The following is a 26,451-nucleotide window of genomic DNA, read 5'->3' as shown; positions in this document are numbered from 1 at the left end:
GAATATATTGGGTTGGCCAAAAAGTTCGTTCGAGTTTTTCTGTTACGAAAACCCGAACAAACTTTTTGGCCAACACAATACTTAACTTATTTGTCAGGAAAAATAATATTAACATGAACAATCATGAACACACCGCCCAACCTAAAGGCAGACCATTAGCGATAAACCATGGCAGCTCCCTGAGTGTTCCATCCTATCTGATGGAGGCTGAAAATTGCTTCTTTCTGTGCATGTTGGACAAAAAGTTTGAAAGCCCTTGGTCCAAGATGGGGCTCTAATAATAAATTAACCCAGTGCCTCCTGAAATTAAACTGGAGAAGTGATCATGAGTAATGAGACACAGAACAGCTGAATTCAATCATAAAGGAAGGGCACAGGTAAATTGTACATTGTCTTAATCTAGAAACTGCTCATCAGACAGACTTGTAGGAGCTTTTGGTTTTACTCCATGGTCCAAAGCCAGGAGTAGTCATTAGACAGATTACTAGGCACATGACCTGAAATATGACAGGTCAACTGGAAATTGTTCCAAACTGAGGTAAGGTATTAGTAAGCCAAGACAAACTGGTTCTCCCATGCAGAGCCTTAAACACATCAGACACCATAAGAAGAAAAAGAAAAGGAGCACATGGACTAATAACAACGAACTTCATGCATCATGGAGAAAAGGACAAATAACTTGAGGGGGGAAAATCAAAGAAAATAGTCAATAATTTTGTTGTAACAGGGAGTTAAACAGCTTATATTATGGGGAAGCATTAAGATAAAGAAATTAAAGAGTTTACAATATACGTCTAAAGAAAGGACATATACACTAAGCTAGTGAGAGAGTCAGTATAAATTGTGTGACTAAAAACTACATATTGAGAATAAGGAAGTCTAACACGCAATGCAAATTAAATGGTACAGTAAATACATGCTAAGGAGGAGACGGAAAAGGGAAGATAAGCTTAACTAAGAAAGCAATGACATTTAAAGACCATCTTAAGGATGGCATACAACAAAGTGGGGACACCTACATGAACACAGTTTGCCAATTATCAAAGTGACACTCTCCCTCAGCACCCGACACTGTCTGCCTTGTTTTATAGCTGCTGGGATACACAGCATCCAATTGCATCGTACTCTAAGATTCCTGAAGGCTGGGTCCAGGGCTTGGATTTTTTAAGCCTCCAGACGTCCAGACCTTGACATGGGACATGTTCTACAAATGTTAGAAGAAAAAAAAAACTAAGAGTCAAGTTGGTCAACCCTAAATACCTTATTTAAATGCCTTATTTGAAGTGATAACCTCTGATGAAGGTTGACCTCTTCAATGCAGGAGGAAGAGTGTAGTACAACAGATGATGGGGAACACTGTTTCTCAACTTAAAAAGGAAGTTCTCTGTACAAGGTGTGTGTGTGTGTGTGTGTGTGTGTGTGTGTCCTGAAAGGGAGACAGGGTGGTACCTAATGGGTGAAAAAGGAGCGGATCAGTTCAGGTTGAAATATGCTGCAGTAACAACACCAGCATTTTGGAGGCCAACAACAGAGAAAGGTTTATTTCTGGTCCTGTTTGGTTCTTTGCAGGTGAGCCAAGGCTGGGCTCCATGTTGTCTTCACTCTGCGACCAAGGCAGAAGGAGCACCCCTAACTGGGACAGGCTGATCTCACGGCAGAGAGAAAAGAAAGACGGCAGAATCAGGCAATGTCTCTTCCATTTCTGCCTGGAAATGGCACATCATGGGTATTTACATTTCTTATTATTTGCAAGGCCTATGGCAAGCCAGCCACAGGGCTCAGCCCTCAGTGGGGTGGGAAAGAATATCCTCTCACAGGATGGAGGGTGGGCAGGGAGGAATAGCAAATGTTTTGACAATAATATAATCTACCACAAAGGAAATGGAAAATGGCTAGCGAAGTGCTTGCTTCCCTTCAGTAGTGATAGAAGAAGATGTCCTATTATAAAAAAGCAGTCTTTCCATGTCTGTGGTACTTTATGGTGTTTTCATAATATTTCAGATGTTGTCTCACTGTATCCTTACAACCAACCCGGTGTGATCCCAGGACTTGCCCAAGGCCCCAGCAGCTCCTGAACTGGAACCCCAAGTCTGGTGACCTCTCACCAAAGGAGCCTTTGAGGCCTCTGTTTCACCCGCAAAATGGAGATAATCCCTGACACGTCCTAAGAAGGTTGCTGAGAGATTAAGTAAAACAACATATTTAAAACACATAAGCACATAAAAGTACTCAACAAATATAAGGTAGTATTATTATTAAATTATGATATCTATGTCTTAACCCATGTCTTTCCCAAATTAAATTTAATCACAAATAGTTTGTTTAAATTCCTTAAGAAGAAAATGCATTTATTAATGATGTTTCCTTCCCCTGTCAAAACCATAAGCTCCCCTAGTTGAGTTTTATCTGTACATACACACTTTCCCCATGACTTCTCTTACTTGTTTACTCCCTGACTGATCAGTTTCTTAAGGTTCTCAAGAAGTTTCAGAAGGCAGCACTATTAATAATTTTTATTTCTTCCCAAAGAAGAGAAATTAAGGAAAACTGAAGACACCCAGTCTTCATTTCAAGTATGATATAGATTCCATGCGTGGCTCCCAACTGAGAATGAATAAAGGACTTAGCATCAAAGGCTCCAGCCCTAATTAGCACTACTTGCCTTCGCTCTTTGCATTCTACCAAACTACAGTTCCAGCCTTTCCCCAGAATGGAATCTTCCTTTCCCATCTCTGCCTCTTGGCTCAAACTGTTTGTCCTACCTAGAGTATTCCCTAGGCACTGCCCCAACTCTGTTCAAAGATCCTGCCCAAATATTGAATGATTAGGTAAGTGCACCACAGTGCATACACAAAGATGTTCATCATAGTGTGCTTTACAAGAATGAAAAGTTGAAAACAACCTAAATGCCCACTAATAGGGAAATGGTTAAATCCATTACAGACCACATATACATGGAATGCCACAAAACAATAACAAAAATGTTGTAGATTATACCTATTGAGGTGGCATGGTCTCAGTATATTATCAGTTGAATCAGGTTTCAAAACAATATTAATAATGACCCATTTTAGGGAGGAAAAATATGTATCTAATCTAGACACAGGAAGAGTATGGCAGAATACAAAAACAAAGCTAGTAATGGTATCTCTGGGCAGTGATAATGATTTTTCGAATCTTAGTAATTTTCACACTTTAAAGCTCTTCCCAATTAGCATTGTTAACTTTTATAATCTAAAAAAGTGTATTTTAATTAAAAGGCATTAATCATTAATACCCAATTCAAATGTCATCTGCTCCTGAAACCCTCCTCGCCCCCCCCCCCACCCCCCGGTCTAGCCCACCCTTATCACACAGGTAATTCCTCTCTCCTGTCTGTTTCCTGAGAGTCTAATATATCTATTATAACATTTACCACATTTGTTTTGAAATGGCAGTTTTCTTTGTTCAGGCTTGATTATCAACTCCTGAAGTGGAGTAAGCCTGTTTTACATTTACTGGAATCTACCCTAATAACCCATGACCCAAGTATCCAGAAACTACTGAGTGTGTTGATTTGAACATAAAGAAAGGCTATAAAATTTACACATTTGAAGACTGTACACCTAGTAGTGCTCTAATCAAACATTCATCTATAGTGGGGATGTTCAGAAATTGCATAGGGTCCATTCTGGAGAGAGAAATGGTCAATCAGGATATTTTATCTGTGGCAAAATTTCTCTATTAATCATTACTCCCATGTTTGCTTTCAAAGTTACCAAAGACACCCTTATTCAACTTGTTTAAGACGTGGGTTAATATTTCTTAATCCAGAGGCAAGTCTCTCAGATTTTTATCCATGAGCTTCCTCTTCAAACGGACAAGAACTACTTTTGCAATAATCCAAGTCCAATCCTGACTCAGTAGGAAATATAGATACCTATTGTTTTAGGAAGAAATAAGGGAAATAAATGTTTTAAGATTATGTAAGTCTGATTCAGGGAATTGACACAAATGAATGTTTTGAAATATCCAAGGCATTTTTTGAAGGTTCAATAAAGAATGTGTTTTGAGAACTAGGTGGGTGAGATTTAAAATAAAAACAACCACCACGATTTTAGCTGTTACTTAGCAATTTCAGGCTTCAATTGTTCCCTTCTAAAGGGCACCTGAGAAAACTGAAGAAACTGCTTCCGGAAGAAACACTGAGATATCTGGCCCAGTTTCCCTTCTTCCTCCCATTTGATCCCCTAAGGGTTTAATCCAGCCAGTATGAACTTTAAACCGCCCAGGTTTTTTGTTTGGTTTTGTTTCGCTCTCTCTGGAGACAATTCCTTTTCCTTAATTTCTGAATCAAAAGCAAAGCTACATGCCATGGTTAGTTAGGGGCACCCTGGCTGCTTGTCCCCAAAGTGTCACTACCTGAGGAAATGCAGAGTCACGGGAGTACAGAGAAGGGAAAGAAGGGAGTTCAAAAGGGAGTGAACAGTCTGACTTATCTCCAAGCACTGGCACTCGAAAGCCAGAAGAAGTGAGGGGTGCCAGGGGCCAGTTACAAAGCTGAGTTAAAAACGTGAGAATGCCAGTCACACTCTTAAGAAAATAAGTCTAAATTCTAAACTGATCCTGACCCTTATCTTCATTCCAGAAGCTATGGGGGCATGATAACTTGGTTTACTTAGCATGGATTCAAAACCAGGCCAGGTTTGCTTTTTTTTTTTTTTTTAACATCTTTATTGGAGTATAATTGCTTTATAATGGTGTGTTAGTTTCTGCTTTATAACAAACTGAATCAGCTATACATATACACATGTTCCCATATCTCCTCCCTCTTGCGTCTCCCTCCCTCCCACCCTCCCTATCCCACTCCTCTAGGTGGTCACAAAGCACCGAGCTGATCTCCCTATGCTATGCAGCTGCTTCCCACTAGCTATCTATTTTACGTTTGGTAGCGTATATATGTCCATGCCACTCTCTCACTTTGTCACAGCTTCCCCTTCCCCTTCCCCATATCCTCAAGTCCATTCTCTAGTAGGTCTGTGTCTTTATTCCCATCTTACCCCTAGGTTCTTCATGATCTTTTTTTTTTTCTTAGATTCCATATATATGTGTTAGCATACGGTATTTGTCTTTCTCTTTCTGACTTACTTCACTCTGTATGACAGACTCTACGTCCATCCACCTCACTATAAATAACTCAAATTCCGTTTCTTTTTATGACTGAGTAATACTCCACTGTATACATGTGCCACATCTTCTTTATCCATTCATCCGATGATGGACACTTAGGTCGCTTCCATGTCCTGGCTATTGTAAATAAAGCTGCAATGTACACTTTGGTACATGACTCTTTTTGAATTATGGTTTTCTCAGGGTATATATATGCCCAGTGGTGGGATTGCTGGGTCATATGGTAGTTCTATTTGTAGTTTTCTAAGGAACCTCCATACTGTTCTCCATAGTGGCTGTACCAATTCACATTCCCACCAACAGTGCAAGAGTGTTCCCTTTTCTCCACACCCTCTCCAGCATTTATTGTTTCTAGCTTTTTTGATGATGGCCATTCTGGCCGGTGTGAGATGATATCTCATTGTAGTTTTGATTTGCATTTCTCTAATGATTAATGATGTTGAGCAAACCAAACTCTTACCACCAGGGCTGAGAAAGATAATTGAAGATTTGTGGCTTGGAAACGTCTTCACAATAGGAAACTTACAATCAGTGGTGAGCTGGGGCCAGCTCATACCAGTCCCTTAGAACAAATTGCATATTCTCAGGATTTTTGGCAAGGCAGTTGTTAAACACACCATCATTACAAGTTAAATTACATAAACATACAATTAAACTATAATAAGAACAAAGATCATAAATACTCAAAACACGTCACTTCCTGTTTTACTATTATCAATGCTCTTGATGTTCTTTGCAACTATTGTACCTGGTTGGTAGGAGATCATAAAACAGCGTGCTCCTGCACATCCCTTCCCAACTCTGCTGGCGGTGACTTTTGCTGGTAGTGTGAAATCAGCTATGGTGGGAGTGTTCACACCATGGAAATCAGCAAACACTACAACCCCCTCCCCCCATCAGGGCTGGCTCTAAACATTTACCTGCATATCACTACCTGCAATGTTAACCCACCACTGCCTGACAGGAGCTCAGGAAGTTCAGCTGGCCAGTCTTCTAAGTCAAGAAAAAGGCTTGTAAACTATAAATCATGATACAAATATGAGGATAGAAAGTAACTACTTTTATTGTGGCCCTGGAATGTACCAGTCACAGCACAAAGTACTATCCCCATGGTATTTCGTTTCATGAGAGGTATTATCAAATCCAATATACAGATGAGTCAACTGAGATTGAGAGGCTGAGTAACCAGGTCTATGAATGTCTGACTCAAAAATGTATGATCTTTCCAGTAACTACCCCACTTACTAACGTTATCATTACCATAACGAAACCAAAACCAACCACCTATAACTGTCAGATAATTAACAAGCACTAATGGCCTTTGATATGTAAAAGAAAATGGTGTAATGAAGAGGAATAGACAAAGAGCTGACTTTTATTCATATTCACCAAGTTTATTCATATTTACCTCCAAAATGTACCCACAAAAAGTGGGTAAGAAATGGGGACCACAGAACCAATGGAATGAAGAATGATCTGCATTTGAGAAGGGCTACTCCAAGGTTAATGTAAAAGGAATCCTCGTTCAACTCTTTAAATACTTATGCTCTATCCACCAAACTGACATACCCAACCTAAGATGACACATTCTACCAAGAAAGAAAAATGCAAAAGCAAAATTTCTCAAATGTTGGCACCAACTTTCTGTAGTGTTTGCATATTTACTTTTCAAAATTTTCTCTTTTAAACTTTTGAGGTATTTAATTGTGCTGTTATTTTACCATGGTTTCTTACAGAAAATTCACCCTGTAGTCAACGGAATTCTAAAGGGCTAACAAAATTTTACTCACTGATTATTTTTTAAAATTCTTGTCATCTTGGCTTCCTATAAGTTACCGGCTTCTCCCACTGTTTCTGTACATTTCCATCACCTGCCATGAGAAGAAAGAATCTGATTATATGTCTCATAAAGACCATTTCCTGGTTTCTACTACATTAGTCTTTTCCTTTCTTTATACCCAAAACACACAGAAAAATATAGTTGTCTCTCCATTTCTCTCCAAAATCAAAAAGGCAGGAGAGAACACCACAAAAGATCACCTCAAGAGAAAGAACTTGAAAGAGCAGTATTTCTACTCTTGGTTGGGGGTGGACACTCTTAAAATACCCTCCCTTATGTTTTCAGGAAGAAATTTTTAGTCTTTCTTGGGAGGAAGCAGTATTAGAGTAAGCCACTTTCTCTCTCTACCTCTCCCCCCCAGCCCCTCCTCCCTTCTCAAAAGCAAGTGACTTATCACCTGGGAAGGCTAGAGTAAGCACTGGCTTAGTGCTGAGGCAGCACACAGAGCTGGGCAGCAAGGCCCTCCCTCTTGTTCTCTCCAACACCTAGGGCCAAGCTAACTTCCACACAGTAAGCAGGACAAGGGCTGCCTGCTTCTGGGAGGGCCAGCCAGCTCTCTCTGCCAGCTTTTCTCCAGCTGTTACCAGACTAGGATGACTAGATCAGGGTTACTAAGGTCCAATTCACGCTTTACAGAAGGAGGTAACTGACAATTCTCAGTTCTCCAATCCTGTTTTTATCAGTAATTAAGCTACTATCTATGTTGCTTCCCACTTGAGTTGCTCTATTTCTCAAATTGTTTAAAGATTATACGATTAGGAACTAAGATGGCGGAGTAGAAGGACATGCTCTCACTCCCTCTTGCGAGAACACCAGAATCACAACTAGCTGCTGGACAATCATCGAGAGGAAGACACTGGAACTCACCAAAAAAGATACCCCACATCCAAAGACAAAGGAGAAGCCACAGTGAGATGGTAGGAGGGGCACAATCACAATAAAATCAACTCCCATAACTGCTGGGTGGGTGACTCACAGATTGGAGAACACTTATACCACAGAAGTCCATCCACTGGAGTGAAGGTTCTCTGAGCCCCACATCAGGCTTCCCAACCTGGGGGTCCGGAAACGGGAGGAGGAATTCCTAGAGAATCAGACTTTGAAGACTAGTGGGATTTGATTGCAGGACTTCGACAGGACTGGGGGAAACAGAGACTCCACTCTTAGAGGGCACACACAAAGTAGTGTACGCATCTGGACCCAGGGGAAGGAGCAGTGACCCAAGGGGAGACTGAACCAGACCTACCTGCTACTGTTGGAGGGCCTACTGCAGAGGCAGGTGGTGGCTGTGGCTCACAGTGGGGACAAGGACACTGGCAGCACAAGTTCTGGGAAGTATTCCTGGGCGAGAGCCCTCCCAGAGTCCACCATTAGCCCCACCAAAGAGCCCAGGTAGGCTCCAGTGTTGGGTTGCCTCAGGCCAAACAACCAACAGGGAGGGAACCCAGCCCCAGCGTCAGCAGTCAGGCGGATTAAGTTTTACTGAGCTCTACCCACCAGAGCAACAGTCAGCTCTACCCACCACCAGTCCCTCCCATCAGGGAACTTTCATAAGCCTCTTAGATAGCCTCATGCACCACAGGGCAGACAGGAGAAGCAAGAAGAACTACAATCCTGCAGCCTGTGGAACAAACACCACATTCACAGAAAGATAGACAAGATGAAAAGGCAGAGGGCTATGTACCAGATGAAGGAACAAGATATAACCCCAGAAAAACAATTAAATGAAGTGGAGATAGGAAACCTTCCAAAGAAAGAATTCAGAATAATGATAGTGAAGATGATCCAGGACCTCGGCAAAAGAATGGAGACAGAGACTGAGAAGATGTAAGAAATGTTTAACAAACCCTAGAGAATTAAAGAACAAACAAACAGAGATGAACAATAAAATAAGTGAAATGAAAATTACACTAGAAGGAATCAACAGCAGAATAACTGAGGCAGAAGAAAGGATAAGTAACCTGGAAGACAAAATGGTGGAATTAACTGCTGCAGAACAGAATAAAGAAAAAAGAATGAAAAGATATGAAGACAGCCTAAGAGACCTCTGGAACAACATTAAACGCAACAACATTCGCATTATAGGGGTCCCAGAAGGAGAAGAGAGAGAAAGGACCGAGAAAATATTTGAAGAGATTATAGTCGAAAACTTCCCTAACATGGGAAAGGAAACAGCCACCCAAGTCCAGGAAGCGGAGCAAGTCCCATACAGGATAAACCCAAGGAGAAACACGCCGAGACACACAGTAATCAAATTGGCAAAAATTAAAGACAAAGAAAAATTACTGAAAGCAGCAAGGGCAAAACGACAAATAACACACAAGGGAACTCCCATAAGGTTAACAGCTGATTTCTCAGCAGAAACTCTGCAAGCCAGAAGGCAGTGGCATGATATACTTAAACTGATGAAAGGGAAGAACCTACAACCAAGATTACTCTACCTGGCAAGGATCTCATTCAGATTCGATGGAGAAATCAAAAGCTTTACAGACAAGTAAAAGTTAAGAGAATTCAGCACCACCAAACCAGCTCTACAACAAATGCTCAAGGAACTTCTCTAAGTGGGAAACACAAGAGAAGAAAAGGAACTACAAAAACAAACCCAAAACACTTAAGAAAATGGTCATAGGAACATACATATCGATAATTACCTTAAACGTGAATGGATTAAATGCTCCAAACAAAAGACACAGGCTTGCTGAATGGATACAAAAACAAGACTCATATATATGCTGACTACAAGAGACCCACTTCAGACCTAGGGACACATTCAGACTGAAAGTGAGGGGACGGAAAAAGATATTCCATACAAATGGAAATAAACAGAAAGCTGGAGTAGCAATACTCATATCAGATAAAATAGACTTTAAAATAAAAAATGTTACAAGAGACAAGGAAGGACACTACATAATGATCAAGGGATCAATCCAAGAAGAAGATACGACAATTATAAATATATATGCACCCAACATAGGAGCACCTCAATACATAAGGCAACTGCTAACAGCTATAAAAGAGGAAATCGACAGTAACACAATAATAGTGGGGGACTTTAACATCTCACTTATACCAATGGACAGATCATCCAAAATGAAAATAAATAAGGAAACACAAGCTTTAAACGACACAATAGACCAGACAGACTTGATATTTATAGGACATTCCATCGAAAAACAGCAGATTATACATTTTTCTCAAGTGCACAGGGAACATTCTCCAGGACAGATCACATCTTGGGTCACAAATCAAGCCTCAGTAAATTTAAGAAAATGGAAATCGTATCAAGCATCTTTTCTGACCATAACACTATGAGATTAGATATGAATTGCAGGGAAAATAACGTAAAAAACACAAACACATGGAAGCTAAACACTTTCACTGAAGAAATCAAAGAGGAATTCAAAAAATACCTAGAGACAAATGACAATGAAAACATGAAGATCCAAAACCTATGGGATGCAGCAAAAGCAGTTCGAAGAGGGAAGTTTATAGCTATATAATCTTACCTCAAGAAACAACAAACATCTCAAATAAACAATCTAACCTTGCACCTAAAAGAACTAGAGAAAGAAGAACAAACAAAACCCAAAGTTAGTAGAAGGAAAGAAATGATAAAGATCAGAGCAGAAATAAATGAAATAGAAACAAAAAAAAAACAATAGCAAAGATCAGTAAAACTAAAAGCTGGTTCTTTGAGAAGATAAACAAAATTGATAAACCATTAGTCAGACTCATCAAGAAAAAGAGGGAGAGGACTCAAATCAATAAAATTAGAAATGAAAAAGGAGAAGTTACAAAAGACACTGCAGAAAAACAAAGCATCCTAAGAGACTACTACAAGCAACTCTATGCCAATAAAATGGACAACCTGGAAGAAATGGACAAATTCTTAGAAAGGTATAACCTTCCAACACTGAACCAGGAAGAAATAGAAAAAATGAACAGACCAATCACAAGTAATGAAATTGAAACTGTGATGAAAAATCTTCCAACAAACAAAAGTCCAGGACCAGATGGCTTCACATTAAATGTCTGAATTCTATCAAACATTTAGAGAAGAGCTAACACCCATCCTGCTCAAACTCTTCCAAAAAATTGCAGAGGAAGGAACACTCCCAAACTCATTCTATGAGGCCACCATCACCCTGATACCAAAACCAGACAAAGACAGTAAAAAAAACGAAAATTACAGACTAATATCACTGATGAATAAAGATGCAAAAATCCTCAACAAAATACTACCAAGCAGAATCCAACAACACATTAAAAGGATCATACACCATGATCAAGTGGGATTTATCCCAGGGATGCAAGGATTCTTCAATATACATAAATCAATCAATGTGATACACCATATTAACAAACTGAAGAAGAAAAACCATATAATCATCTCAATAGATGCAGAAAAAGCTTTTGACAAAATTCAACACCCATTTATGATAAAAACTCTCCAGAAAGTGGGCATAGAGCAAACCTACCTCAACATAATAAAGACCATATACAACAAACCAACAGCAAACATCATCCTCAATGGTGAAAAACTGAAAGCATTTCCTCTAAAATCAGGAACAAGACAAGGATGTCCACTCTTGCCACTATTATTCAACATAGTTTTGGAAGTCCTAGCCACGGCAATAAGAGAAGAAAAAGAAATAAAAGGAATACAAATTTCAAAAGAAGAAGTATAACTGTCACTGTTTGCAGATGACATGATACTATATGTAGAGAATCCTAAAGATGCCACCAGAAAACTACTAGAGCTAACCAATAAATTTGTAAAGTTGCAGGGTACAAAATTAATGCACAGAAATCTCCTGCATTCCTATACGCTAATGATGAAAAATCTGAAAGAGAATTTAAGGAAACACTCCCATTTACCACTGCAACAAAAAGAATAAAATACCTAGGAATAAACCTACCTAGGGAGACAAAAGACCTGTATGCAGCAAACTATAAGACACTGATGAAAGAAATTAAAGATGATACCAACAGATGGAGAGATATACCATGTTCTTGGATTGGAAGAAAATATTGTGAAAATGACTCTACTACCCAAAGCAATCTACAGATTCAATGCAATCCCTATCAAACTGCCAATGGCAATTTTTACAGAACTAGAACAAAAAAAATCTTAAAATCTGTATGGAGATACAAAAGACCCCAGATAGCCAAAGCAGTCTTGTGGGAAAAAAAAGAAGCTGGAGGAGTCAGACTCCCTGACTTCAGACTATACTGCAAAGCTACAGTAATCAAGACAATATTCTACTGGCACAAAAACAGAAACAGATCAATGGAACAAGATAGAAAGCCCAGTGATAAACCCACGCACCTATGGTCAACTAATCTATGACAAAGGAGGTAAGGATATACAGTGGAGAAAAGACAGTCTCTTCAATAAGTGGTGCTGGGAAAACTGGACAGCTACATGTAAAAGAATGAAATTAGAACACTCCCTAACACCATACACAAAAATAAACTCAAAATGGATTCGAGACCTAAATGTAAGACCGGACACTATAAAACTCTTAGAGGAAAACATAGGAAGAACGCTCTTTGACATAAATCACAGCAAGAACTTTTTTGATCCACCTCCTAGAGTAATGGAAATAAAAACAAAAATAAACAAAAGGGACCTAATGAAACTTCAAAGCTTTTGCAAAGCAAAAGAAACTACAAACAGGACGAAAAGACAACCCTCAGAATGGGAGAAAATATTTGCAAAGGAATCAACGGACAAAGGATTAATCTCCAAAATATATAAACAGCTCATGCAGCTCAATATTAAAAAAACAAACAACCCAATCCAAAAATGGGCAGAAGACCTAAATAGACATTTTTCCAAAGAAGACATGCATATGGCCAAGAAGCACATGAAAAGCTGCTCAACATCACTAATTATTAGAGAAATGCAAATCAAAACTACAATGAGGTATCACCTCACACCAGTTAGAATGGGTATCATCAGAAAATGTACAAACAACAAATGATGGAGAGGGTGTGGACAAAAGGGAACCCTCTTGTACTGTTGGTGGGAATGTAAATTGATACAGCCACTACGGAGGTTCCTTTGAAAACTAAAAATAGAATTACCATATGATCCAGCAATCCCACTACTGGGCATACACCCAGAGAAAACCATAATTCAAAAAGACACATGCACCCCAATGTTCATTGCAGCACTGTTTACAATAGGCAGGTCATAGAAGCAACCTAAATGCCCATCGACAGATGAATGGATAAAGAAGATGTGGTACATATATGCAATGGAATATTACTCAGCCATAAAAAGGAATGAAATTGGGTCATTTGTAGAGACGTGGATGGATCTAGAGACTGTCATACAGAGTGAAGTAAGTCAGAAAGAGAAAAACAAATATCGTATATTAACGCATTTATGTGGAGCCTAGAAAAATGGTACAGATGAACCAGTTTGCAGGGCAGAAATAGAGACACAGATGTAGAGAACAACGTATGGACACCAAGGGGGGAAAGTGGTGGGGGGGTGGGGGTGTGTGTGATGAATTGGGCGATTGGGATTGACATGTATACACTGATGTGTATTAAATGGATGACTAATAAGAACCTGCTGTATAAAAAAATAAATAAAATCGAAAATTAAAATAAATAAATAAATAAAATAAAAATAAAGATTATAGGATAGACAAGGTAAATGGTAAAGCAACCCAAACCACCAACATCTATCAAAGGACAATGCCCAGATAAAACCTTGGCTCAAAATCCTACCACTTCCTAGCCACATGTCCTTGGGAAAATCCATTCACATTTACCCAGCCTCAATTTCTTTATTTCTGAAAGAGAATCAAATGGCCCCTACTATACTGTGTGGTTGTGAGAATTTAAAAAAATGAAAGACATGATCTGCCAAAGTCAAACTTTGATCTAACAAGGGTATCACCCCAGCACCAGGGACACCCAGAGTTCAATGATCAGACTTGCTACTTCGTCCATATATATAATTCAAATAGCGCAGATTCATGTAATTCATGGAATAATGGATTATGCTCAGCAAAGTGCCCCCCTTTTCCAAAAGGAAGTCATTCAGAATGATGTTTTACTTCTGTTTTTCAATTTCCTAACATTTTAGGGTCCCCAACCAAGCGGTAGGAAGTTCCAATTTCTTTCTCTTCACAGAACAGCCCAAATGAAAACATCTTACTTCTAGCAAGTAGAATGCAGCAATTGCTCATTTTATGTGAAGAACATGTGGCTCCAAGTAGACAACACTTATAAAATAGGAACCTGTTAACTTTCCTCACCTGAAGCCTCAGTGTTAAAGGCATTCAGAGAGAAGAGATTAATATTAATTGTAAAATGGCTCCATACACTGAGGTACCATGAGAGACGCTGTCACCTCAGTTATAGAACAGGCAGAAACCCCAAGTTATCCAGACCATTAGGGTGTGTGCGTGTCTGTAAGAGGGGCATAAAGAAGGGAGAGAATGGAAAAACACCCCATCAATACAGAGAGCTTCCTGGTAACAAAGAAAGAACTTGTCAACAGCAATAAAAATAGCAGGGAAGGAATGAAGAGTCAAAGATTTGTATTGTAGATTGTACCCAACACCGAGGAACATTCTCATCGGCTGGCTGTATGGCTTTATACTCCAGGTTACTTGGTATGGAAGGCTTTGAAAAGCATGGAAAATGCAGAGAGTTTGATATAAGTTTAAAATACATAGTCTTGAACTCTACCTCTGCTATTTAATAGCAGTGTGGTCTCTGTCAAGTAAGTTAATCCTCTAAGCCTCAGTTTCCAGGTCTGTAAAATAAGGACAATAATACCTACCTCGGAGAGCAGTTATGCAGACTAGAGATCATGCATGTACAGTGCCCACCACAGACTATGTCCCCAAAATATAATTACAATTATTGTGTTTGCTAGTGCAAGTATGATAGTCCATCAAATTCAGACTCTTTCTCTAGGTGAACATTTCGGAAAGAGGTTCAAATCACACTTTTGACAACAACATGAAACTCTTCTAAGCTGATCTGAATGAACTGTTAAATAAAAATCTCCATCTTAGTTGGTAGCCTTTACTAACATGCAAACCAAAAGTTATAGCTATGCATTTGTTAGCATTCTTCATATCAGTACTGAGTTTCTTTCTTTCTTTTTTTTTTTTTGTGGTAGGCAGGCCTCTCACTGTTGTGGCCTCTCCCGTTGCGGAGCACAGGCTCCGGATGCGCAGGCTCAGCGGCCATGGCTCACGGGCCCAGCCGCTCCGCGGCATGTGGGATCCTCCCGGACCGGGGCACAAACCCGTGTCCCCTGCATCGGCAGGCGGACTCTCAACCACTGCGCCACCAGGGAAGCCCCTGAGTTTCTTTTTTTGATGATAAATTCTTGAAGAAGGGAATGAAAATTTTCCACTAGTGCTAATTCTTCTGGTGTGCATTGTAATGCCAAGTACTCAGCAGACATCTGTGGAAAATAAAAGCCACACTGCGAATGCCAGTAGCCTATCACCAAGGCTAGCTTCACTTCACAGCCTCATCAACAACAGTATGGATTTGTCAGCTATGTTTTCAAGAAAAACAAAGACCACAAGGTGAGGCACTACCAACTTTTTTTTTTTTTTTTTTTGCGGTACGCGGGCCTCTCAATGTTGTGGCCTCTCTCGTTGCGGAGCACAGGCTCCGGACGCACAGGCTCAGCGGCCATGGCTCACGGGCCCAGCTGCTCCACGGCATGTGGGATCTTCCCGGACCGGGGCACGAACCCGTGTCCCTGTATTGGCAGGTGGACTCTCAACCACTGCGCCAACAGGGAAGCCCGGCACTACCAACTTTTAAACAGAACTTTCTATCTACAAAAAGTTCTCCTTGACCCCTTCATCGCTTTGGGACTCATTCCAGTGGTGCTGACTGCTCAGAGTAAACTGAGTACTCTTCTTGTACGTTCAAAACCTGTGTACAATGCCCACAAGAAAATGTCTCATTACAGTTTAGTTGCTCCTGATTTTTTAACAAACACACGTTCTTTGCTATGATGGAAAATATTTTAATAGGTTCAAGGAATCAATTTCATCCTCAAAGACGGTCACTTGCCACCACCAGGGTTATTTGAAAGAATTAGAAGTGATTTCAACAACTGACTAATGAACTACCCATGTGGCAGAAGACACTGTGCTCAGTCCTGGGGCTGGGGAAGGAGTTACAAGGTGGTTGAGATGAAGTTCATTCATGAGAATGCAGTGCAATGGCAGTATCACCAGAATACAAGCAATTAACTTAGCTGGTGCACTGAAGGAGAATAATGTGGATGTATAAATCCTGGCTGGGACAGTTAAAAACTCAATATTTCTTAATCATACCTGACATGCAATGTTAATATTCTACAACAGTCACGCAGGAACCTGGCTAAAAAGAATACGCTCCTTTTTGAACGTACACTTTATCTTCTAGGGCGAGGCCAAGCTCCCACAAGGCGGAAGGAGACTGGCAGGCATCAAAACCAAGATCATTTGAGAGATGCTAGGGGATGTCACTTGCACTAAGGCTGCAGAAGTGGATAGAAGCTCTTGTAAGACATGGTTGTATTGGATTCTTAGCCTCTTTTCTCCTAAGGAGTTAGTTCATGAAGAGGGGTTTAGACTTTCTCTATGGGAGATAGTGTCCTATGGTCATTAAAAGCATGTGCTTTGCAGTCACACAAAACTGCATTCCCCAATCTACCTTAAAGACCTTGAGGATGTTCTTTAATTCCTCTGAGCTTCAGTTTCTTCATCAATAGAATGAGACTAACAGTAGTACTACAGCTTAATGTTGTTCTATGGGTTAAAGACATAATGCCTGTAAACAGCTTAATAAAGCTCATGGCACACAGTAAGTGCTCATTAAATGTTGTTGTTATTGGAAGAAGTAAACTATCCTCATCCTTAGGAGGCAAAGCAAGTTCCAAGGCAACATTAACAACAAAAAAAAGAGGTATCCTCATGAGTTCAGAAATGTTCTGGCCCACTTCACCAGAAAAAAATCTTGGTCTAAAGTTTCATTTAGTAATAAAGCACAAATTGCTCCTATATCAGTGCACATACCTTGGGAGCAAATTAAGAGCGGCAGCAGCAATCAGAGGCTTATTGGCCAGTGAGAAAATCAGAACTGTTCGTATCACCCACACAGAAACAAAACTAAATCACTTGCTTGAGATTCCTCAGCTAATAAATGGCAGAGCTGGGATTCAAACCCAGGCAGCCTGGCTTCAGTTCTTGTCCTTTTTTAAAGACAAAATTTTATTGGGGTATAGTTGATTCACAATGTTGTTTTAGTTTCAGGTGTTCAGCAAAGTGACATGTTATACATACATACATAACCACTCTTTTTTAGACTCTTTTCCCACACAGGAGTCCTTGTTCTTAACTGACACCATGCTGCCTCCTCAGCAGTGAAGAAGAGCAATAACTGGAGACTGAGCAAGTCACAGACCAGGAGCAGGACAGAGAAAGGCAAGAAACCCCCTAAAGATGACTGAAGAGAAGAGGGAAATAAGGGAAATGACACAGAAGAGCAGCTAATGGGGCCAAAGAGTAAAAGGACCCAAACCACTAATGATTCTACATTAAAATCTAAAACACAGTCCTAGCAAGAATTCTAAAAGGATGGCACTGGGAAAGTGAACTAGTGTTGGGATTCAGCACTTGCTTAAGTACAACAGTGAACAGAAGACATAAAAGCTGAGAAGATGCCACTTAGATCGTTTATATAAGCCTCATGCTGACTTAGAAACACCTGCTAGGGAACACGTCACACACACAAAATACCAGCTGTCAGGGGAGAGCCCCCACAGCATGAGAGTTTCTTACCAAGACTGGGATTCCTGCTATGTTTTCCTTGCGTTTCCACAGTGGAAAAGCGGAAGAAAGGCCACCAGGGTGTTGAATTCTCTGTCGGTCAGAAGAAAGGAGACAGAAGGATGAGAATTGTGCCCTTAGCTAAGTAGGAGAATGCCCAGAGAGGAGAGAAGAGATAAAGAGAAGCCATATTCCTGGCCAGCCTCAAGTGTGGCAGGATCCAAATCGGCCCCTGAGATCCCTGTCTCTTATTATCCATGCCTGTGTAATCCCCTTCCCTTGAGTGGGGGTGGGAACCGTGATTTGCCTGTAACCAACAGAATAAGACCAAAATGACGGGACACATGGTTACATCACATAAGACTGTATCGTCCATTCTGCTACGAGATTCTCTCCCTTGCTGGCTTTGAAGAAGCCAGCTGCCAAGCGATGAGCTGCCTACAGAGAGAGCCAGGGGAGGGCAGCCTCCAACTGACAGTTAATAAGCAACTGAAGAGCCCACAAGAAACTGAATTTCTGCCAACAATCACATGAGCGCAGAAGAAAACCCTTCCCCGGTCAAGCCTCAGATGAGACAGCAGCCCTGCTGACACCCTGATTGCAGCCTTATAAAGTACCTAGCCAAATCACAACCAGTCTCCTGACCCACAGAAACTGTGAGGTAGTTTCTGCACTGATTAAGCAACTAAGTTGGTAGTGGCGTTGTCAGGCAGCTACAGATAACCAATACAGAAGGGAAGTGAGGCACAAGTTCCTGATGCAACCACATGTCCTTCTGAGAGAGGAGGGGAAGGAAGGAGAAGGCTAGAGGCCAGGGCCTGGGAGGGTGCTCCTGCCCTCACATTGGCATGCATCCTCCTGTTCAACTATCGACTCAGACACTCAGTTTCCGCTCTTACCACACACATCCTGTCACCCTATTCTTACCATTTGGAAGACAAAGTGGATCATAATGACCAAGGAAAATACAGTCTTGTAAATGGCAGTCAGGTTCCCTGGCTGGCCTGCAAAGGCCATTTAACATGCCAAACACTGACACAATTAAATGCCACTTGTAGCAAAACGGCTGGACCTACAGATTATCATACTAAGTCAAGTAAGAAAAAGACAAATATCATATGGTATCACTTATAGGTGGAATCTAAAAAGTGGTACAAATGAACTTATTTATAAAACAGAAACAGACTCACAGACATAGAAAACAAACTTATGGTTACCAAAGGGGAAAGGGGTGAGGGGAGGGATAAATAAGAGTTTGTGATCAGCAGATACACACTACTATATATAAAATAGATAAACAGCAAGGTCCTACTGTATAGCACAGGGTCATATTCAATATCTTGTAACAAACTGTAATGGAAAAGAATCTGAAAAAATATGTATGTATGTGTGTATAATATATACATATATATATATATGTATATATAAACTGAGTCACTTTGCTGTACACCAGAAACTAACACAACATTGTGAATCAACTATACTTCAAATAAATAAATAACAAGAAGAAGAAAAGAAACAGCAAGAGGACTTCGACCATCTTATAAGATATACCATGACCCTACCTATCATAAAATAATTTTCACAAAAGTGTGTTTTAAATGTGATATAATGGACTTAAATACTTTATAAAACCCATAATTGGAGAGACACATTAGAGATTTTCCATACTGGTGGTTTTGAGACCAGAATAAAAATTCAAACATCTAAAGTTCCATCCAGTTGCTAATATAGGGTCTTTAAAAATCAAACACATGTATTTTGAAATCTTCTGAGCAAGTACCAACAGTTTCTACAAATTAATTCAACTAACAATCCGCAAGCAGAGCATACAGCTACAACTCACTGAGCCAGAGACCTTCGACGTGACTAGGATGTCTTGCTAGAAGCAGAAACTGGTGGGGGTATCCTACACTCACATCATTTGAAAGCTGGAGAATCCTCATTAGTCTTCTCGTCCTGGCCTCATAGTTGACAGATGATAACACATAGACCAAAAGACTTGAAATGACCTGTTCAGGGTCACCCAGCAGCACGGCCTGGGCCTCCTATTTCCCAGGTTTCTTTATGCTCAAGTCTACCCAACTTTGGCTTCAACTCCAGACATAATGAAATCAGTGGTATCAAATATTCTGTGAGGAAAACAATTGGGATTAACTTCCCCTGACTCTACAAAGCTTCAACGTGTAAAAACTAAGCCCTGTGGCAAGACGGAAGAATACCACTGATTAAACATTCATATTAAGTGTTCGATCCATTTTCAAAAGCAATGCACAGGATTTTCTAAGTAAACTGAGATGCCCCTAAAATAGGCTGCCTCTTCTTGTGAATGATCTGCTTTTTTTTTTAATGAATGTTAAGTAGGGAAGAAAGTCAAAAGAGGCATAGAATAAACATTTGTGCAAGCGTGCTTATTCCACTGCTTTAGAAATCCCCACTCCTAAATCCACTGACTCATTGCACAGATATATTCATTACACAGATATTCGTTACACAAATGCTTTGGCGTAGTAGGTGCTGTATATAAGGAGCCTGTTTGGACATAAATAATGTTTACTAATATTTTCAGCAGAAGTAACCACATGTACACAAGTAACCACTGCAGAGAGAGAGATTTCCAGCCTTTTTTTTTGGTAGGCTATTAAGAATGCAGACTGGAGCTCCCTTTTCTCCTAGAAATTTCCGTACTTAAAATAAAAATCAACTTGTTTTTCTCTGTAATAATACTGCCTTTAAGGCAGCAGTGGGAGTTATCAAAACAAAGGGGTTTAACGTCCCCAGGTCGTATCCTTCCAGAACTCTCATTAGGGAAGTCTCTCAGTAGCCTAAAAGAAAGTGGTCTTGCACTCAGCATTTTCCTTCATAATCTTTTCCTCTCAGCACCAAGAACAAATATATGTTTAAAACAAACCAAAAAGAAATAGGGCTTATTTTCTCCCACGCAGCCAGCAGTTTTCTCTCCTCAACATGAACTTACACCTCTACAGGTATTACCTTCACTAGGACACGATTTAACCCTCCCATTTTAAATGCATCTGAACGCTTTGACATAGTATTAAAAATACTGGTATTACTCAACGTAAAAATAGACCAACTGTTTGCCACACGCGAGGCTCTTTTCTAAATGTTTCCCAGGTACTAATTCATTTAATCTTGACAAGAGCACCATGAGGCATGTTACTATTATTATCCTGGTTTTACAGAAGATGAAACTGAGGTAGAGTTACTGAGAACGCAGGCACAGTTATTCATGCAACACATTCAATAAAGCGTTAGAGGGAAAGCTCCACTCCCCCTGCCTCATGCTTCCATGCGGAGGACTTTCCACTAGCCCAACAGTCCAGTCTCCTTCCCAATCTCCTCCCTGGGAGAGAAGTGGATTATGTGAAAGGTGAGTCTGGGGGAAGGGCCTGGACAATGTGGCCCAAACTCTCCAGAGTACCTCCCTTCTCAGAGCTGGCCTGCCCACAGGCGGGGAAGTCCAAGCTGCTCCCTCCCACACTATGAGGGGAAATTGGTCTCACTCGCATGAAATATCAGAAAACCCACTTAGCCACAGTCCTGGAATCAGGGTTATTCCTAATGAACCCCTGCATGTCTACCTCTCATTGGTCTATCCATTGGTCCCAAAATTGGGTGAGAAAGAAGGGTGTTCGTCAACTGTCCATCCTCTCAAGCCCTGGCACTAAGTATTAATGCAGAAATGGGTGGAAAGATCTTTGTGAAAAAGGCAAATATTTCTTTTACAAAAAAAAGAGAAAGAAAAAACCCTCCTCAAAGGGATACAAGAACATAACACAGTTCAACCAGGTATCTGCAGAGCAGGTCATTAGTGACCCTGCTCTTCGAAGTCACCGTCAGGTGGCGTCTAAAAGACAAGGCTACTCCTCTACTTTCTTTTCTGTGTTGGACCTCAAACCACCATCTCCTTTCCAGATCAATAAAACTACGCAGGTAACCTTCTTTACTGTCGTACCCTAATTTAAGGCAGTGGAAAATTCCTTAGCATTGGTAGCCACATTGGTAGATATATTATCTTCAGCCTGGCCAAGTCTGTATTTTTATCAATTGCATCAATTTCTACCATAGAAAGTACAGTGACAAAAATACTACTCAGAACTCTGTCATCCGGGAATAAAAATGTCTCTAATTTCTAGAGTTATCATTTGATCTTCCCTTTAATCTCGAAATACAATGCGTCTGATTTTAAACATACATTTAAAAGGGCTTTCATTCAGTAATATTGATTTGTTTTTGGCTATAGAGAGATTTTAATGCAGATAGTTTGAGCTTCATGCTTTCTTATTCAAACTGTACTTAATAAGACTAGTTTCCGAAGCAAAAATTTGGAAATAAAAAACAGACCACATTTCTTCCACAGTAAATTTAAAAGCAAAATTAACTTTTTCACAAATGCACATGAGTAAAGGAAGTCAGTCATCCAGCACTGTCAACTTCACAGAAAAGGACAAATGAAGACACAGGCACTTCCATGCCTTAATCCTTGAGCACTCCTGATGCAGGCAAGGCAGCTGTGGCATTATCCCCATGTTCAGAAAAAGAACCTGAGGTTCAGAGAATTACAGTGACATGCCTAAGTGAACCTACTTTCTAAGTGGCAGGGTTCAACGTGAAACACACTGGTTTTTTTCTATTGGAGCCAAAGTTTGTGCTTTTTCTCTTCTAGGCCACCATGAAGCAAGAAGTCATTGGAAAGGCCTCTGAGAATGAGTAGTGATCAAAATTTAAGTGGAGAAGAGCCGAAAACAAAGACTGACCATGATGCAGTGTGACAGAATGCAATGAGATGTGTCAGCCTCACTTATTTATTAGCACAGCCCGGGATAAGTGGTAAGAAAGGAGAGAAGGAAGAAAAATTCTAAAAACAGAAATAACAAACAGCAGACTGGCCGTGAAGAATATGGGAAGAAACACCAACCAAAACAGAGAAATGATGCAGGGGCATTTGGTTACAGATCATGCCTAAACCAGTGGTCAGCACCAAACAGTCGATATTTTAGGCTTTGCAGGGCATATGGTAATCTTTTACAACTATTCAGCTCTGCCATTACAGTCTGAAAGCAGCCACAGGTAACATGAAAATGAATGGACATAGCTGTGTGCCAATAAAACTGTATTGACAAAAACCAGTCTCTGGCCAGATTTGGCCTTTCAGCTGTAGTTTGTTAAAGCCTGGCCTGGACAGTCACCTGGCCTTCACAGGAGGCCGTATGACATACTAAAGAAGCAGAGAGAAAAATCTAGGGACAACATAACCATTCAACTGGCAGCAAGTACCCTGAGCGCTGCCATTCCCGTAAGTACCGAATCTGCTGGGGGCTCAGCATGACCTTTTGATTAAGAGACTGAAGTGATGCATTTGTTCAGTAGCTGCTTATCCAAAGTTATTAACATTCAAAGAACCCATCTGTAAAATATTGTGTTGATCATGACTCACAGAACTGTTAAGTCCAAGCTTACCCTATATTTTACATGGGTGATTATGGGAAAAATCATCCCAACGTTTCAAAAGTAACTACGAAAGAAAACTGAGAGGAACAGAAGCATCTGAATGAATCATGGTTTCCGTCTCTGACAGTTCCTCCACCTGGAAAACTCTCCCTGACTTTTCCTGTCCCATTTTCCTACCTAAATCTTGCTCCTTATTTAGGTGTCAATCTAAACATCTTTTCCTCCAAGAAGCTCTTCTCAAACGTGCCAGGTGAGGTCAAGACACCTACCATACATTTCTATGACACTGAACTTCTTCATTACTCTCAGTGCACCTATAATTCCTTCCTAGTTTAACGCCTGCTTCCCTTCTAGACTGTAACGCCAGAAACCTGCCTTGTTCAACATCCAGATACAACACTGGCAATGAGACCTTGATTAAATAGAAGGCTTGATTGTTTGAACATGACACTCTGCACTGAGTGACTAAGTATATAGCTGGTGATGAACAGCAATGCATGATTTTGCAGGGCAACTCTGGGGCTTTTCCAGCCTCAACAATGTACGATGTGATAAAGCTGAAGAGGGAAGGCTATGACTAGGTGCCAGTAAGCGAACGGCCCTTACGTTTAAAAAGAATAAGAGCAGGCTACCCATTCTTAGGTTTGTTAAAGTAGAAGCTACAAAGAAGTTCCTCTCATGCCCATCAGTTTTTTTAAAAAAAAAAATGCAAATGTGGTTTCAGTTAATGATAAAATTTTCAGTATACTGGGCCCTAGTATATTCAACAATATTTAGCTGGATAGATTTAAAACAAGTATCTGCATAATTTCTTTTTGCTTAAATAAATACACACAGCATGTACAGAAGCACAAACATTCACATACCTATGGAACTGCCTGAAATACCTGGGCAAAAAAATAGATGATAAAATACATAGAGTATGATCCTTTTTTGTAAATAAAACAGGACAATAACTAAAAGGGTGTATGCCCCCCAAAGTGGCTGTACCTGATAGAGGAATTTGGGTTAATTTAATTTTTTTCCTTTTTATTTACCAGTGTTTTCTTCTTTTTATACAATGACGACATATATTTTAAAGAGTTTTTTAAAGTTATTTAAAACAAAATCCCTGCTGATTAAACAATACTTCAAAGCTGTTTGAAAGAAACAGTATATATACATAGGGAAAATGTGAAACAGGGCAATGCTGTTATTATTTAACATAGCTTTGCTGACAGCGTAAAGAAAAAAAAGTTTCTGACCTCCTTAAATGTTCACCCATTCCTACCAATATCATAATGATGATACATCTACCATGGTGCATCAGCAGACAGAAGCAAAATAGTACCAATGCTGAGGGTGTTAATTTCAGTTTCTAACTACATCCTCACTTTTCCTGGAGCATGATATATTTTAAGTTGGCCTAATTTCTTTCTAGTCTTGGACTCTGAGAACTGCACTAACTTACCTAGCCAATTTTAGTGACCAAATGCATCAGGGGCAGATAAGAAACTTCAAAACTGATATCTTCTCTCTTAAAGGTTATTTATATAGGTCAGAAATTGGCAGCCAGACATTAGGAATGCTGAAGTACTTACTTGAAATTTATTTCCAGTGCTTACCCTAGAGTCTTTAAATACATATAATAAGTATATTTAATTAGAATTCTTGTGATTATCTAACATCAGCCTATGCCTAAGTCAGAGAAGATTACCAAATTTCCCATCTTAGAGTATGCTTTAATATCTTATATTTCTTTTCATAAATACCAGTCATTTCATAAATATTGTCTTATATCTAAACAATGTGTTATTGGCCAGTAACAAACATCCATTATGCATGACTTGAAGGTATTTTTAAACTCCAAATGAAAATGAGGTTCAACACCTCTTTACAAATGACAGAAATAAACCACACAAAACAAATTCTTTAAGAGACTGGTTTATGATGGCAGAACTGCCCTCCATCCAATAACAATTATAAACCGTGGACAAATATAAAAGGCAACTTTGAAGGCACTGGAAAATAACCAAAAGCAGGCAGACAGTGGATAATCTATAGCCCTTAAATAAGGGAACCGCATTGAACGATAATTTACATTTATACAGCTTATTCTGTGAGGGCACAACCAAGTTTATGTCACAGCAGATGGAACTCAAGCAGCAAACCACAGTCTTATTGGTCAGAATATAGACCTGCCAAGGTAGCTATAAAAATGGAGAAGAAAAATCTCCCAAATGAGGAAGTCAGGCCTATATTTGAAGCTCCGAATTTGCAAATAAATTCTACACTTGCTGGCTAAACCCAGAGCTATGAGACTCCAAGGATCCCAGAGAAAAAAAACAACAGTTGAAAAGTTTTCTGAAAGCTGACAGACTCAAACAGCTGCCCACCTTAGAGGAGTTTAAAGCTCAAGATGTGGCATGGCAGGTTTCAGGAGCCTGGTAAAGGCCTGAGACTTTCCTGTGACACCACAGAAGCAACATGGATTAAGAAATAAAGAACACCCTGACTATAGGATATTTCCTGGGAAATACAGGCAAAATGGAAACAGCTAACATAAAAATGAGCTTATGTAACACCAAAGATGATTCGCAACTTAATTACTTGTTTGAACAAAACCCAACAGAATCCCAAATGTATACAATGTAGCATATGCGTTGTCCAGCATACAATTAAAACTTAATAGATATGTGAGGAAAATGGAAAATGCAACTCCATAGTTAAAGATAAATCAGTGCATAGAAATAGATCTACAAATAATCCAGAAAATGGAATTAGAAGACAAGAACTCTAACAATGATAAACATTAAAATAATCTGCAGAGAAAGATAGATATAATGGGTAAAGAAATAGGAAATTTCAGGAGACATATAGAAACTGCAAAAAATAAAAATAAAAAAGGAAGTTCTAGAGCTTAAAACTACAATATCTGAAATAAAAACATACTGGATTAGATTAATAGCAGGTTGGACACAACAGTGAACAGGCTGGACTGGTGAACTTTAAGATATGTCAGTATAAAGAATCCAGGCTGAGGTACAGAAAAAAAACAATGTTTTTAAAAGAGTCTCAATGACCTGTAGGGCAGTATCAAGTGGTCTAATTTACATGTTAAAGGACAGTAGAGAGAATGGGGCAGAAAAATATGTGTAAAGAAACATAGGCCAGAAATTT

General features: G+C 39.8%; 1 protein-coding gene across 8 annotated transcripts in view; it reads right to left on the bottom strand.

Annotated features, from left to right (window-relative positions):
- The window catches only part of SGMS1 (sphingomyelin synthase 1), a 289,370-nt gene that overhangs the window by 98,809 nt on the left and 164,110 nt on the right, over positions 1-26,451 (bottom strand). For 6 of the 8 annotated variants that reach the window (XM_082854352.1, XM_082854344.1, XM_082854348.1 and 3 more), the window contains one exon: positions 6,960-7,040. The exons of 1 other annotated variant lie outside the window; for it this stretch is intronic. The gene's annotated coding sequence lies outside the window, so the exon portion shown is untranslated. Of the gene's footprint in view, positions 1-6,959; positions 7,041-17,832; positions 17,914-26,451 lie in introns of all 8 variants that reach the window. One more of the 8 variants, XM_082854351.1, reaches the window with a different exon arrangement.

This window comes from Leucopleurus acutus (assembly GCF_964270905.1).
Source record: "Leucopleurus acutus genome assembly, chromosome: 14".
NCBI classification, from domain to species: domain Eukaryota; kingdom Metazoa; phylum Chordata; class Mammalia; order Artiodactyla; family Delphinidae; genus Leucopleurus; species Leucopleurus acutus.
The sequence above is the reverse complement of the archived record's forward strand: the minus strand, read 5'-3'. Positions and strand labels throughout refer to the sequence as shown.